Source organism: Solanum dulcamara, chromosome 3 (genome assembly GCF_947179165.1).
Source record: "Solanum dulcamara chromosome 3, daSolDulc1.2, whole genome shotgun sequence".
Taxonomy (NCBI): Eukaryota; Viridiplantae; Streptophyta; class Magnoliopsida; order Solanales; family Solanaceae; genus Solanum; species Solanum dulcamara.
In genome coordinates, this window is record NC_077239.1 from 5,062,502 (window position 1) to 5,078,172 (window position 15,671).

General features: G+C 34.4%; 1 pseudogene; it reads right to left on the reverse strand.

The window, feature by feature from the left end:
* Positions 1–7,728: 7,728 nt before the first annotated feature.
* LOC129881990 (UDP-glycosyltransferase 73E1-like) lies at positions 7,729–15,086 on the reverse strand (annotated as a pseudogene).
* Between the last annotated feature and the right edge of the window lie 585 nt (positions 15,087–15,671).

The following is a 15,671-nucleotide window of genomic DNA, read 5'->3' on the forward strand; positions in this document are numbered from 1 at the left end:
TATTATAGATGTAGATCAGATAAGTAACTTGGCTCATAATGTTAAAGTGACCCACAAAGTATTTGCAAACAAATCAAAAACAAACCATCAGATGATGCAAAATCTGCAAGAATTTGAACCCTGGCTGGAAGAGCTGAATTTGACCCTGAAGATGGAGGAATATTTCTTCCATCATCTGCCAAAGACAATTGAAGAATTAAACTAGAATAAAAAAAACTTTAGAATATCAAAATACAAGAAGAAAGAAAGAGTGTTGGACATACAATTAACTCTCAGAAAAATGTGCCATAAAAAGAAAACATAGCACAAAAGAAGGTAAAGATCCAGCCTCTTTGTACTTTTCTGGGTGAGACAAGTAAGTTTATCAAGGAAAAGAAGCATTTTCTCTGGAATAAAACATTTAGAATTACAACAGAATGTACAAACTATGATAATCATCTAGTGATGAGAAGAATAAAACATTCCCCAGCAGAAAATAACTTCTACCACATAAGTCTACTCACAGGGTAATGCATAAACAAATGAAAGTTGGATTAATGATTGCCAAGGTAATGCAACAGCTAGAAAGGAACTCCACAATGCACCAGCTGGAAAGGAATTTCATATGGTCTCATGATTGTAATATTCTAAAGACCATAAAGGAACAAACATGCAAAACTCCAATTCACAAACGACGGTGACAGTTTCTACTTTCTAGGAACTTCAGACTGTATGAATGTGTGAAAATTGAAAAACAGTTTTGCATTAGTGTGGTCAAAGTCAACCCATAATATGACTTTAAGCGCAAACTAGTTCAACCGTCAAATAAAGCCAATTTTTTGTGGAGTCGGTGCAGCAATAGTCATCAGTTACTTATCTGCACAAACCAACTGCCACCCATTCAGGTTCATGGAAAGCTAGTTTTTTAAACAGTGAAGAGTTATATTATTGATTTCCAGCATTAAGACTATTGCTGGGCAGTAAATACAGAGACTTCACATGTTGAATCGACCATGGCTTCTACGTCAATTTATTTTATCTTTTATCAAGACTTCTACATCTTTAACTGAAGCCATGTTGCACCAAAAGGAAAATAAGGAGATACACCAGTATTTTACTATAATAACGGATTCTTTCTATCCTCAAAAATTCTTGCAGTACTCCATTCCATGTGGACCAACATCTAGTTGCAGGAATATAATTCTAAACTTGATAGAGATTTTCCCGGCCCTATTTTGTAACAGCAGTGTAGTAAATCAAAAGTCAACCTGGGCATGAGCATGATCCAACTGAGTCCCAAAATGCTGAAGAGGTTTCATGGAATGCTTGTAGCTATCCAAGTTATACACTTCTGCTCTTTTTTCTTTAAAATGGTTCATCCCATCCCTATTTCCATGCAACTATAATAGTGAGATCCACTTTCTTTATATAGGGGGCAAATTACAACACCATAGATCCAGTTATGTCACTCGAGCTTGTGAAAGAAGTTGAACATAAGGTAAAAGTAATATTAATCAAGTACCAAGCTGGTACATAAATAGTACATGACTAACCAACCTCCGAATCAAACTAAGTTACATGTTCCCTCCCAGCAAATACAAGAAATACAGATGTTGATCCATACGCTCTATTGTGCTACTTTTACACCAAAAATATAAATTATGCAAACAATTGTTCTCAACTCTAGCAACATGACTTCAATTCCCTTCACAATAAGATTTATTTCTTTCTAGTCATATGGTCCATGGTCTTCCATATTTGTTTCATGCTTCTTGAGACTGTTTGTCTTTGTCAGAAATTAAAGGCTAATTTTTCGGGTCAAACCCATAACCTATAATCATAGGTGGTGCTAGGCTTTTGAATTTATAGATTTTGAACTCGATAATTTACTAGGTCCTTGATCGAAGTTATACTGAGTTCTATCGAATCTATACATGGAGCTGTGGCTCCGCCCCTGCATTTTATGGAACACAAGATACTATTAATGATGATAGAGGAAGACGTTATAATTTTAAAGAATGTTTTATTTTGATTTTATGAAAATGCTAGATCACTCTATGAGGTATGCTTCTTAATATATATATAACTTCGCGAATTTGCTCGCTCGCATTATCGATTTCAATTAAGGAGAATTCAACATGTATTCATCGATTTTTTTAAAAACTTTGAACAACATAGCGTAATCACCTCATAATAAGGTTAATTTGAGATAGACATGATGCATGTTGCAGGATTGCACAATAAATTCAATAACAAAATAAGCCAAAGAAGGAACAAGTGGACGTGCTTGGGGGAATTATTCTTTTGTTGTCTTCTCAAAAACTTACATGTCAAATGTCATTTCATCTGATGGATGAAATGATTAGGGAATATATTCAACTATAGATCAGTATGTGGTCATCCTAACTCCACTACTTTATTTCCTTTCGATTTATTTCTATTCGTATTACGTATAATTTATTATAGGGGAAATTACTCCTTATCAGTTTTTTTCTATTATAACTCGAAATATACTCCTCCACTCTTTTTATCAAAAAACCTTTTTCACATTCTTAAAGAATAAGATGCAATTATAAAGACGTGTTGTCAATACATAATTTAATAACTAAAATGTTATATTCCGTATTTTATACGGTTGGATATTTTAAAGTAACCGTGGTAAAGTGAAGGGAATGACCATCTTCCATTTTTTTTTAATACAAGTTGGTTATGAATATTATTTATGAATATTAGTAGTGTGGAAATATTGGGAAAGGCTAAGGGCAAAAAGGAAAATTCGCAAAGTGGCCTATGGTAATTTTGTGGAAGGCTAGGGGTAAAATGGGAATTTCACAAAGTGTTCAAGAAAATTCATGTAGGGGTGGCCCCACATGCCACATGGCATCCCGCCATTGGAGGAGAGAGAGGTGTTGGCCCAATGAAGGCTTGACACTTGTCACCACTTAGGGCTTGACATGTGTCACCACTTAGGGGTTGACACATGTCACCCCTTAAAGTAGCCTATATATATATATATATATATATATATATGTAGATGACTTTTAGTCATCAATATCTCATAAGTTCCATTTATTTCAAGAAAAGTCTAGAAAATAAAAGAAGAGAAGAAGAGAAACTCTAGACTAGAGAGAAAGACCTACGGATTTGGAGGAGAAAAGAGGTAAGTTTTTCGATTTCGTCCCGTGAATTAATTATCTAGGGTGTACCATGATGTTATGAAGGTATTAGTAATGAAAATTTATGGTTTGGAGCAGCACCAAAACGTCACCAAGCAGTCCCAAAGTTCTAGCCGCGTTAGGAGAGCTTCCGAGGCAAGTTTCGACGAGTTTGATGAGTTTTGGGCAAGGTAAGGGTTTTCCTTTCAAGTTGGAGTTTATTATGTTGTTATGAGGTGTATTACATGTCCTAAATATGGCTGGAAGTAGAGAAATTGTATAAGGATGCTTGATGTTAGAAACTACTAAATTAAAGTCGTAGTAGTTAAATCAAAGTCGCATAGTGTGTTGTCGTTGTGGTGTTGCGGTTGCAGCTGGTTGGGTTGCGTGTTGCAGGGCTTTAAAGTGTTTTAAAAAGGGTGTGGGTGCTCCTGGTTGCAGCCACACGACCCCCCGGTTGGTATGGTTAAAGATTTTATGAAATAAAGGTTAAAAACTCTATTTTGGTATCGTAGTTTTATGCTAGTTGTTTGGAGCTTGTGTTGTGTAAAGTTGAGGTGATTTGATTGTATATATACTGCTGGTTGTTGTTTTTGATATGGTTGTGGACATGGTGGCCGAGTTGAGATCTCGGGGATGGTGTATTTATAGGGGAGATGCTGCCAAAATTTCGACAGATTGAAAATTAATTTGTTTGAAGGATTAAGACAAGTATATGGTGGTGAATCTAATGACTATGTCAACTCTCTTGAATGTAGAAAAACAAGTTGGACGCATAAGCGTAGCTAGTAAGGCGCGGCACAGGTATGTAAAGCTAACCGTTCCTTCTTTTGACATGTATTTGACATAAGTATGTAAGGCTTACCCTTTTCTTTCAAGGCATGATTCCGAGGTTATGGTTTCATAAGTGCTTCCATATTTTCTTTGTTTTCACCAGCTAGGTGTCAATGGTCCCAAGGAAATGACTTCTTATAACTCGTCAATGTTTTCCAAAATGTCTATAGTTTCCCAAAACAAAGGTTTACCCTTCTTTCTCTTGGCATGTTTTGACATAAGTATATAGAGCTACTCTTTCTTTTGGCATGGGTTTTTATGAAACAAGTATATGACATTTTACACAATTTCAAGGAAGTCCTATTCGTAGAACCACTAGGATGGCCAATTTTCTTGAGTTTCCAAAAGATATTTTCTCGTGCTTAGATATGTGTATATGATTCCAAAAGTTTTATTGTGATATAATCCATGGAAATTTTCGAAAGGTACTTGACATGACTCTTGTCCTGATTTTTGAATCATAGCTCATTCCGATTATTCTACGAGTCTTGAAAATTGGTCCTATGTGCATATGTATACGATTTGGCGCCTTACAAGATTGTGACCTTATTCTACGTTCTCTTAATATTATCCTTCGTTGGTAGTCTCATCCTATAATAATTGTTCCTTCAAGGTGAGACAAAGCGACCATGGTTAGTCTATAATACAATCGGAGGTTACCGACCTTCCGTCACTCCGATAAATACACGACTTTCGTTGAGCTCTCGTGCATGCTGTCTATATGTATATGTATATGTATATGGGGGATATGGGGAGGTGTATATGTGGCGCTATAGACGCATTCCCACCTGATTAGTTGGAGTAATTTTCATTCCGGACGCGGGATGCCCGGACGCGGGACATATGTGGGCGAGCTAACGTTGTTCGGTGATATGACTTTTATTTTCTATGTATATGAAAAAGAAATATTTGTAAAGATAAGACAAGCATGCATGGCATCCGGCCTAAAAGACACTCATATGTACAGATTACTTCTCTACCTCATGATATGTTCTATATTTCTATTCTGTTATTATTCTTATTTATATTCCTTACTATGTTACTATTCATGCCTTACATACTCAGTACAAAGCTCGTACTGACCCCCTTTCTTTGAGGGCTGCGTTTCATGCCGCGCAGGTACACCCAGATGAGTAGAAGCTATTGTAGAAGATGTTCCAGCGGGGTTGGCCACTCCACTTGTTCTGGAGTGCTGCCGAGTCAGAGTTTATGCGCTATGATATTTTATTCGGAGTTAGAGACTTTGCAGACAAAGTCGTGGGTATAGAGTGTCAGCTTTGTAAGTGGCGTCACCAGCCGATAGGTTATTATGTCGCATGTCACAAGTTTTATGGGATGATGGATTTTGGAAAGCAAGATTTGGAAAGCTTAGCTATGTTTTTTATTTCTTTTGATGTACAAGTCTAAATAGATTAAGTATGTAATATGAGGTAACGGATTCGCTCGGCTCCGAGCATGGGGTCGGGTGCCCATCACACCCTGTTAAGATCGGGGTGTGACATAAAATTATTTAAAATAATTTAATCTTTTAAATAAAATGATCACACACTTTAACAATCTAATAACATAAATATTTTTGTACATTCATATGTGCATTTTACTTAAATCATTTTCAATAAAGCTTTGACCTAGTGAAATTCTTATACTATTCTGTTTAGAGACTGGCACATTCCTTCATACTTACATTTATAATTGGTATTTTTTACTAACTATTAGGTTCATATTATCAATATAGAATGTGGTGGAATCAATGATTTAGAATCCTTTCACTCTTAATCAGAGGACTTGGAATGAATATTTTTTTTGTTGGGAGTGTTGCTTCCTGTTAGAATGGATGCATTCACTGTCACTCAGGAACTAGATCCTTGAACAGAATAGCAATGTAAGGACAGATAATGCACGTAAAGGGCACACAAGATTTTTACGTGGAAACGTCCTTGCTCAAGGGAGAAAAACCACGACCTGTCCTACAAGGTTTAACAACCAACTTTCACTAAGGTGCAAGAGCAAAATTATCTATTACAATCTATTGCAACTAGATACTAACCCTCTCCATCCCTTGGCTTGCAACAACTCTATCACAAGACTTTGAGCCTAAGCAATATTTCTATTGCCCACTACACCAACTAAATCTTAGATGACGTAGACTTTGAACATTCCGATCAAGGATAACTCTAGCAATGACTCAGAAACTAGGCAATACAAATATTGCCCACTACACAACTACCCCTAGGTTAATGTAGACTTTTTCTAACCACTTCAAAGCTAACTCTAGCAATGAAGTCAAAATGACAAACAAACTGATCAATGTTCCTTTATAGTGTAGGAACTGATTTTAAAATATTTAGCACATAAGACACAACATTATAACAAATCAACAACCTAAAGTTTTTTCTTCAAAAAAAGCCCAGTCAGGTCCCTTGCTACCTTGAGGAAGTTGTTCTTCTTTGAGAGAAAATAATGGTCTTTGCTTGTATATTCTTAATGTGCAAAAAACTTGGTTGTTTCTTGTCCAAGGATAAGTATTAATGTATGGACAGAAACAACCTCGTGCATTCTGATTTGTGGAGCAGGTTTGCTGTCCTTTGCACAACAGGTAGTGGAAGCTTTTACAGCTGGTATCTATTATGTTGTTGACATTCCGTGTTCCTGCGATCAGGTCCGTCTATCAGGTCTCATGGTTTGTCGATACACAAAATGCGAATATGCACCTCTACTGCAATGCCTACTAACCCCTGCAATTTTTGCAGCTTTACAGTTGTATTCCACTTTCTTGCCTGGACAAACATTACACATGGGACCAGGTCCCTCTATCAGGTCCCATAATGTGTTCAATCATCAAACGCGAATGTGAATCTCTGCTGTTGTGCCGCTTATCCCTTCATCTTTTACAGCTTTACAACTAATTTCCACTTTCATGTCTTGGGTCGACATTACTCATGGGACCAGGTTCCTCTACTAGGTCTATAGTTTGTTAAATCATCAAAACACAAATATAATATTTCCGATAAATTCAAATTTAATCAACACTGATACGAATATCGAACACCGAGTGAGAAACCAAAAAATTCAGTAATGATTTGGATTTATGTTTTTTTTCTTGTAGAACAATATTCTTTGGAGAATACTAGAATACTGTTGTTATGGGCCAGGAGCAAACTACACATTTAGGGGTACCTTATGCAAAGTAATTGAAGCCAAATGAGGCAGCACTTTACATGGATGTTTCATTTATAGATGGACAAGAATGGCTACTAAATTAAGGAGGAGATACTCTCTAACATATTGACTCATAAGACTTAAAAGAGTATACAAAATTATACTGAGTATATACCTTGCTAATATATCGATATTATTTGAAATTTGTCATTTGTGATATCCTGTCAATTTAATTTGACTAAGGAATGTATTGTTCTTAATATAGTGTCTTGACCATTTTTTTCTTTAAGTTGAAGAATTAGTTATAACAACTATTGTATTCAACATCATACCATTGAACTATACCATTTCATGAGATGAACACTTACCAATCTAGTTGATTATGTCTTAAAACTCTAGTGAATTCGAGTTGCGATTTAAACCAAAACTGCAGAAATTAAAGGTATAAATTAAAATAATTTAAATATAAAATTCAACATGGTACTTCTTCTACAATATATAACTCGATATTATTAAATTTATTTCAGCATAATTAACTAATAATACACGATATGATTTTTTGGTGTAAAATCCTGCATAATTAATACAATGTTTTGACTTCCTAATTGTTGACTAGATTCATGACATCTTGAATCAACAACTTGATATTCATGTAAGAAGATCCACTTTCTTGCATTGCTTCCTTTGACATCATTGCTAGTTCCTTTGCTCTTTTTCTTCTTTCTTCACTTTCCACTCCTTCATCCATTAGGTGATCTATTGCTTTCTTGATTTGATCCTTCATAACCAAAGCCCTATTCTTCCTTTCAATCTCAACTCGAATTCCGATCTTCAAAACATTCACAATTAACGTCTCATTGTAAAATTGTTCAGCAAATATAGGAAAAGTAATCATCGGTACACCAAAGGTAACTCCTTCTAAAGTCGAGTTCTATCCACAGTGTGTTAAGAATCCTCCAATCGATGAATGAGATAAGATCAAAAATTGTGGTGCCCATCATTTGATAATTATGCCTCTTCCTTTTACACTCTCTTCAAAATTCTCATCACTTAGCCATTTCTCAACTTCTAATGAAACATTTAGTTCCCTAATTATCCATATAAAGGGTACATTTCATGATTCCAAACCTAACCCAATTTCTTTTATTTGTGAGGATGAAATGTGACAAAGGCTCCCAAATGAAGCATAAATCACAGAGTTTGGCTTCATTGAATCAAGCCACTTCAAACAACTATGCTCATTGATAGAAGCTTGTCACCTCTATTAACTATCTCATATATTTCCTTGTTGAATAATGATACCGGACCAATACAAAAAACATTATTCATGATTTTTTTTGTGTTGATCAATGTACCTTGGCTCGAATTCCTCCAACGTATTAATCAAAGTGCCTCGTGCTAAGTCATGTGACAATTTAAGTTGGTGAATACTACCCCGTCTCATATTAGATGAGCATCTTACTAAAAATATTTGTCCCATATTAATTGATCACTTACTAAATCAAGATAGAATTAATTAAATTTTTCCTATTTTACCCCTACAATTAATATGGCCTTTTGAATGTAAACAATTCTCAATAGTAGCTATTTCTATACTCTATGTATATTGCATTGATATAAACAAAGGAAAAAATGGTAAAGTCTTTCAATGTATTGATGATTTCTTAATTACCATGTAAAGTTGGAAGTGTCATCTAATATGGGACGGAGGAAGTAATACTATGCATGTCAGCAAATCGATTTCCTGTTGTCTCATTAGATATCTGAGCTTTTCTAATCTTAATCTCTTCAGACAATTCAGGAATCGAAAAAATATCCAAATTCGAAAGAAGGATTTCTTCAGCATGTTCTTGTTGAAGGATGTGAGTACAAAGGAGAGCAAAACAAGAAATTATTTGGAGCACATACCTTGGAACATTGAATTTATCAGCCACTTCTTGTGCCCAAGAAATAACACTTGTTGAAATTATACAACTTGGCTTTGTTTCCATTTTTTGAATTAATTCTTCAATTGGTTCTTTTAGTGTCTCACAAGCCAAAATAAATTCTTTGTACAATTCCATAGAAGGAAGTAGGGCTGTACAGGGCAAACCGATAAACCACACCAAACCGATAAACCGAACCAAACCAGAAAAAAAACCCGACTACTGGTTTGGTTTGACTTGATTTGGTGTTTGGAAAAAAAACCCGACCATTATAGGGTTGGTTTGGTTTTAACTAAAAAAAGTCAAACCGAACCCAAACCGACTCGATTATAGATATACTACTTTTAAATTATGTTATATATAAAAATATTTATTAAAATGTAATTTATAAATATTTTTAAAAAAATTTTCATAATTTTTATTTTCTTTCTTACATTTAGATTTGGACTTGAGAAGCCCATCTAAATAATATACAAAAAAGGCCATCTTATAAAGTTATATTATAAAGTTATAACTTCAAACAGTGTTCTGCCTCCATCTTATATGTTGATATTTTGTACTAGAACTCTTTTTAAGAAGCACCGCTCTGTGGTTTTTATTAGATACTATGAAAAACCTGAGAAACCCGAAAAAACCTGAAAAACTCAAAAAACCTGAGAAAAATTAATATCGAAAAACCCGACTTTTATTGGTTTAGTTTGGTTTATAGATTTAATAACCCGACACAAATAGTTTGGTTTGATTTGTAAAAAATTCGAACCAACCCGATCCATGTACACCCTAGAAGGAAGTGAATCCATATTTTCACATCCTTTAGGCAAACCAAGTACTTGAGATGGAAAATTAAGGGGACTAATTGGATCTTAATTTTGGAAATAAAAGATTGAGTGACTAATGAGTTGTACCTTTGTGCATTGGCATGAGTTGTGATTATTGAGACATTAACTCCATGATAGGCTAATAATTTTGCAAAATCATTAAAGGTATTAAGTGGCTTTGGGACAATAGAGGAATCAATAGGAAGTGAAGTTGTTTTATCTTGGGAATTAATCATTGTGAATAATTAGAAGTTTGTGTGATGTTTTTACTTGCACTAGCTTTATTTATAGCAAAGTAGATTGAATTATGAATTAAATTGTTGAAATTAGTGGTAGTACAAATTGAGAAAAGTTATAAATAACTTGACAAAAATTCAAGATTTATTGTATATGAAATTTTGGATTATGATTTAGAGAAGTGTAATCTTGTGCACTACCATTTGGGAAAGTATATAATTATCTTACCAAGGGTGTGTTTGGACATTGTTTTCATACCTTTTTTTTTTAAAAAAAATAAATAATATTTGATCACACTTTAGAATGATTTTTAGTAAGTTTTTAAAGAAGAGTTTTTCAAAAATCAGAAGAAAAGAAATTCATACTAAAAAATTACATAGAAATATTTAATATTTTTTTGATAAATATTAAATGCCGAATTTTTATAATTCAAAAATTTAATTGTTTGTATAGTGATATTTAAAAGGTCAAATTCTAGATATCCTATTTATCAATTAAATGACAAAAATAATTATTGACAAAAAGACCTCAAATATTGTCCACATCTAATAATTGCCTAGCCACAATTTTTCCATGTGCCTCTCTGGAGACAAAAGAAACAACAACAACCCAGTAAAATCTCATACGTGGGGTCTGAGGAGGGTAAAGTGTACGCAGACCTTGTTGTTGTCTGAAAGTTCCAATTGTGCGATTTCACGGCAAGTTGTGCGAGGCAAGACCTGGGCACAGTGAGAGCACATTGAAAAGCGTGAGTTTGGGTGGCCAAAGACTGATTTTGGCACCAGAATTGAAGGCTGCCCGCGTGTGCCTCACACATGCATGGGCAGTTGGGCAGTATCTAGCCATTTTGATCTTTGTCAGCATTTTAGATAAGCTTGTAAATTCAGATTTCAATATTGGCCTATCAGTTGGGGATGTCAACTAACTTTGTAAGGCATATGACTGGCATATGACTAGTGTTGTGGCCTATTTATTGGCACAGGCAGACCAGTCATAGGCAGAGAGTCATTGGGTCAGATTTTTGTAAGGCTCAGTTTGTGTGCTTCTTTGTGGAACGAGTTTAATACAAAGTTGAAACTTGTTCTTGTACGTGCTGGTGTGTTTCTATATTCGTATGCATTGTCTAAGTGTGAAACGAAATTGAGGAAAAAGAAAGAAAAGGTTGAGTCTAAGTGTTAGACTGCCGAAGTGGGTTAGATCATTGTGAGTTGACCCCCTTACACATGGTATGGTATATATTGAAATCAAAATCTTTTAATTTTGATTATGAATCTATATTTACAGATATATGAAAAAAATATGTACAAAGAAAGACATGTTTGAATTTCGAAATTCGAAAGATACAATATAAATTGAGACAAACGAAATATTTACCTTAAGGGACAAAAATTAAAGAGTAACATAAAACATGGACAAAAGTGCAAATGACCCTTTTATTAGACACTTCACAAGCGAGCTTACATGGACTTGAGTTCACTATTGAAATAATTAGACAAAATGTCCATTGAGTCACAATTGTTACTTTAAATAATCTAATTATCACTAATTACGTCAAATAGGCATTCGACCAATGTTACTGTACTCGAAGTGCATTTTGATGCCTTCTTTTCTTCTTCTCTTCCTTATTTTTCTTCCTCCTTTGATCTTCTTCCGGTCATTAGTGGTTGCTTTCCTTCTTCGTCCTTCCTTCCTCCCCCTCATCCTTCTTCTCCTTATTTCTTTGTTGCTTTTCTTCTTGCTTCCTTCCTCCCTCCTCCTCCTCCTACTTCTTCTTCTTCTTCTTTGTTCAATACTCGACTTTAAAAATTTACATGTCGCAAACGTGAATCTTTCGAGTGAATAATATATCAAAATACTTGAAAAATTAAGAGAAGCTCATATCCAAATTTTGGGACTGTTTAAAGTAGATTTGAGTTGATTGAGATTGAAAAAAAATGATTTGTAATGTATACTTTATTGTATAGATAATATATATATATATATATATCATCTATACACAATTATACATTATTTATATAATATCTATACATTACATATACACATGATCATTTTTCCTAAAATAATTTTTATTGCCTATACATATAACCCCTCACTATATCACTATCTTGGTCCTCTGGCTGGATCTCATTTGGGCCAAAGAGAAAGCCCTTAATTGAAGAAATATTAGATGAATTATGCAAGGTTGGTTTTGGAAGTGGACAATTCTGAACTTATGATCAATATTTTTAGTTGAAAAAAGGCTCAAATATGTCATCGAACTTTGAGAAAAGACTCATTTATGCCATCCGTTAAAAGTTTGGCTCATTTATGCCATTTTTATTTGAGAAAAGGTACATCCGCTCCATTATTTGTAAACTAAACTAATTTCTGTTTTGCAAAACTATTTTGGCTCATCTGACCTCTTTTTATGCTTCTTTTGAGCCGAGGGTTTCTTGGAAACAACAGTCCTACCTTGGTAAGAGTAAGGTCTGCGTACACTTTACCCTCCCCAGACCCCACATTGTGGAATTTTACTGGGTTGTTGTTGTTGTTGGTCAATTATAATTCGGCACATCATTAACTAAATTATTTTTTAAATGAAAAAGGTTCAAATATGTCATCGAACTTTGAGAAAAGGGTTCATCTATGCCATCCGTTAAAAGTTTGGCTCGTCTATGTCATTTCAGTAAACATATAATGGCATGGATGAGTCTTTTCTAAAGTAAAAATAACATAAATGAGCCAAATTGTTGTACTCCAAAAAAATTTAAGCTAAGACCCGAGCCATTCTTCTTATTCTTATAGGCCCGAGCTCGATGACTTCTAATTGTATTTATGTACTAGGATCAATTCCTAGTACTAAGTCGAGTTCAAAGATCCTTTGCCGATTGAGTTTTCATATAAGATCATATAAGGGTCAACTTCAAACGATCATAACTTTCAGAATATTAAAAGATAGGTGGCCCATGAACTACCCAATTAAAGGTTTTTAAGTCCTCTTTCCAACGCCACCAACTTTGTCTCATTCCAAGCTCAAACTAAAAAGTTATGACCATTTTATCGAAGACTAGTGTTGCAGTAGTTTGGGGCCTGGGCGGTGCGCCACCAATGCGCCTGAAACAAGCCGCAACAGTTTGGTGCCTGGGCCAGCATGCCAACAGTGCGTCCGACCCCATTTTTCAAATATTTTTTCTTAAGGAAGGGCATTCAGACTTTTTTCATCTTTCCAAAACTTACCCCAAGTCGTTTTGGGACTAAAATTTGTCCCTTATCAATACCATAAGGGTATTTTCTCTCATTTAACATTTAGAACATTTAGAGAAGAGAATTGGAGATTAGAACATTGAGAGAAGAAAAAAAGAAAGGGTTCAAGGTTTTCAAGTCGTTCCTTCAAGTCTCTATCGTCCCTTCGATTTCCAGGTATATAAGGCTATTCATAGCGTTGGACTGAGTTCGTCCACGCGTCCAAACTATCCCGCACAATCCATATTGACGTAAGTTGTTTATGTTGTTTGTGTTAATTATTCACCCAAGATAATCAAACTAGATACTACATATAATTAGCGTGAATATTAAAACATCTTGTCATAATTAATTTCTAAAATCGACGACTACATCATATGTGGTTGGAAAAAAAGAAGAAGATTTTCTTGAATATATATTATATTTAATTTAAAACACACTGGGATTCAAACTTATGTGAATTCTTTATTAACTCAGTCAACATTAATAATTTAGTTTTTCTTTTTCATTTTATTATGTAAAAGTATGTTTCTCCACTTGACCTTAACAGATCACAAACTTGGGTTGAATAATTTCTTTACTGAGTTTGACTTAACTGCTTGTTTGGATGATTATTAAAATGTCTTTGTCCGGGGATGCGATTCGCCAAGCTGGGGCAAAGAAAGCCGTATCGTATTGTTATTTTGAATATAATTATTATTTTAATTGTTGTTTAAATTTTATTATAAAAATTGATCACATCGTTACCCTATTCACCTCCTATTTTCCCCTTATTTTAGTAATTCTATCCTTTTTCGTATAATAACACTATCCATTTCGTATTTTTCCTTTGTAATATTATAAGCTTATTTTTTAAATTGTTCCTCTGTTGCATTATGAAATAATAGAGAACAATACGATTTATTCAAATGTTATATTTTCAAAACAATAATACAATATAATACATGAATACGATTTGATACATTATTCCAAATAAGTTGTAATTATATGCACTTAAGTGTGTGTAGGTTTTTTTTACACTATCAAGTTAGGACAAACTTCAACAACATGTTGTTAGTAAACTGTATTGTAAATATTAAAACAGTAACAACAACTACTGAAAATAATAAAATACAGAATCTGAAAAATTAATGCAAGAACAAAATCGAGCCCACTGAATGCACATTGTGTCCTTAAGAAAATTATTCCCCTCAACGTACCTGAGGTTTTTGGAATTTTCCCTCAAAGGATAGAACGATTTACTCACCAAAATAGAGTTATTGCAAATTCTGGTGACTGCGAACCACTTGAAGGCTGTATAACACACGAGTTTTAGGTAGTGCAAAAAGAAAAAGAAGAAGATGTTATTTCAAAATTTTCGTATGGAAGATTCTGAGGATTAACAGATATATATAGACTGTTTACACCTTTTAAGAAAAGGCACCTGTTAGGAAAAGATTTGCCTGTTGAGAAAAGGTTTGCAACTTTTCGGACAAGGTTGCAACCTTTCAAAAATCCGTTGGAAAAACGAAGGGAAATATTTTTAAATTAATCCGGGAAAAAAACGGGTCGTGGGTCACGGGTCAGGATTTTTTCACTTAATTAATTAAATAAATAAATAATATTAATTAATTAAAATTTAAAGGAAATTTGATCTAAAAAGATTATCAATCAATCATATCAATTGACCAAATCCAAATCCGAATCCATAGCCGAATCCGTAGCCGTAGCCGTAGCCGAAGCCAAGCCGAGCCGAGCCGAGCGAGCGACGACGACGATGACGCGAGGGGAGACCCTCTTCTTGACCCTTTAGCAACATGAAGGAGTGCTTCTACTTTTAAGTAGGAGACTTTTCCTTTCCACCACCTATGTGGGACCAAAGCTTATTTAATAAAGCAAGAGAGAACATATCATTTTTCCCTCCACTTCTTTTTCCCTTCAATTTTCCATTCAAACTATCAATTAAACCCAACAATCCTCCATATGAATGGGGAATGTCTACAAGATAAAGGAATGCACGGATAAGTGTGTGATATACAAACGAAGATTAATTGCATCTGGATAAGTAGGTTTCTCTTTGAATTTTCCATAGTGAACTTATATAGGATATACTCGATCAATCGGTAGATGCGATATCTTTGAACCGTCGAACTTTGTTGTATAACTAGACAACATAAGTCACACAATTAATCATCAACCATCTACGGTTCTCACAGTTGTGTTCGTTTCAACCATGAACACTGCCTGGTTTTGTGAATGCATAGAGAATGGGCCTTTACCGTCATTCCCCTTGAAGCGGCTTATATTTCACATTCACATAGGTGATTTCTAAACGTGTAGTCCTATAGACACACTATCTAGTC